We start from the raw sequence: 2199 nt of genomic DNA, 5'->3' as shown, positions 1-2199 counted from the left end.
GTGTCGTTGCAGACATCCTGGCACCCAGTTTATTGGGTGAGGGGACTGTGACGATTTGTTAATCTAATGAATAACTGATATGTTAAATCAAATGAAAAATTGTGTTTTTGATTGGTCCAGACGCTACAGATGGATGTGAAACATGGATAATAGCCTATATGAGTTGTATTTAAGTCCTGACAGCTAGCTAGATGCTATTGCACTTTACTGATTATTACAATTAATTTTATTGTTTACTTTAACTTTTCTGGTACATTCATTCTTTTGTAAGCTGCACTCAAAAGTTAAATTGTCTCTTGTGTCTGTTAATTTATGTAAAAGCTAAACAGATATTTGTGTAATGTGATCACATTAAAATTAATGTATAAAGTTGTAGGTCAACAAGCCAAAATTGCATTTTAACTTAATTCAGTCAACTTCTTGATCTTTATTATATGCACCTACCAAAAGTGTACTAAAATGTCATGTGTTATAAAGAAAATTCTTACAGACAGAGCTGGGTAGTAACTGATTACATTTTTAGTTGAATTATCACTCAGTAGGTTATTTAACCATATATTACTATGTCGTTGGAGGGCTTTTGTCTTTCAAACAAATTAAAAAGCACAAATTCAGGTTATTTCTTATTTGCATGTAATGCAGGCATTCCCAAACTTTTTTTTTTTCATATTAACCTCTTTCACCTAATATGTTTACTTGAAATACCCCTTTGATTTTAAAATAAACATTTTAATAATATTCACGTGTTCACGTTTCTCTGACGCTGGTTAATGGTCACATGACATGCAGGTAAATAAAATATTTCAATTTTTTTGTAAGTGTTTTATTTTGATTGATGGTATTTTAAAATGCTTTATTTTAATTGTACAATTTTATGATTTATTAGATTTTCTTTAAACTCACGAACACCCTTTTCATGACTTTACAATTTAAACGTATTTGTGTGTATGTGTGCTAATTTCAGCATTTTGTTAGTATTGTATTTTATTATCGTTGTATGGTTTGTCTAAATTGAAAGTCGTGTAGTGATGGGAGAATCGTGCGAGAGCGGAGCATACACAGCGAGAGTAACTCGCAGTGATGACAGTCAGCTCCTCGAAAGCTCGACCGCTCCCAAACAAACGACACAGAAATCGTGTGTATCCCCCGCCGCCAGATATCGTGGGCAGGGAGGAACACAGCGTTTGTAATGCCGTTCGCTCGCCATAGACTTTTTCATGATTGTTTTTTATATATGCTTGTGCGGACAGACAACAGTAAATAGACAGACACATACACAGAGCGCTACTGAAGAGCAGAAGCTGGTTTGCGCTCTGCCGGATGCGCTTTTATACTTTCTGGTGCTCACGTCACCCCGCTCGTGACGTCTCGCTACTCCATTGGACTGATTTGACACGTGCTTCAGAACGCGGTCACGCAAGGGCGTTCCCAAAGCGACTTCGACGCAGCTCGAGTTCCTGAAGGGGAACGACCCTTTTCGAAGCTTTGAATCAATTGATTCACTTTTTCGAAGCGCTCGAAACACCACACGCTGGTGACGCCTGCTAGTCAAAACTGTGTATATGCAACAAAAACTCAGGCCAAAGCATGACTAAAAATAGCTTTTACAAACCCATTGCAAATGTTCTCTTCAAAGTATAATACATTAAATGCAACTGAAATAATAAAATAGAATTAAATATGAAGTGTCTGTATAATATGTTTTTAATAATTATTATTTATTTGCTTGTTTTGTTTGTTTTATGGAGAGCTTGTCTAAAAACAGGCCTGTAAGAGGTTATTAACTACTACTCGTTCTTTTAATTACACACAAGTCTCATTAAAAATGTCTACAAATTGATAAAACTGATCTGAGATCATAATAATAAATGCATAGATAATCATAATTGACACACACAAACACAATTAATCAATACTGTATGCTGTTTATTTTCTGCAGATTGAGGGATTGTGGTATCAGTCATGAAGGTTGTGCAGCTCTAGCTTCAGCTCGGAGATCAAACCCCTCACACCTGAGAGAACTGGATCTGTCTGGAAATACATTTGGAGACAGGATTACGGAGGTTATCTGTTGATCTGGAGAATTCTGACTGCAATCTTGAGATACTCAAGCAACATCACCACCGTCAAGTAAGTCCTTTATTTCAAAGCTAGGGACAGAAATTAAAGGGGTCATATGATGCTTTTTTAAAGATAATT

This window comes from Sinocyclocheilus anshuiensis, unplaced genomic scaffold, assembly GCF_001515605.1.
Source record: "Sinocyclocheilus anshuiensis isolate Anshui unplaced genomic scaffold, SAMN03320099.WGS_v1.1 scaffold1170, whole genome shotgun sequence".
NCBI classification, from domain to species: Eukaryota; Metazoa; Chordata; class Actinopteri; order Cypriniformes; family Cyprinidae; genus Sinocyclocheilus; species Sinocyclocheilus anshuiensis.
Note: the sequence above shows the minus strand (reverse complement) of the source record.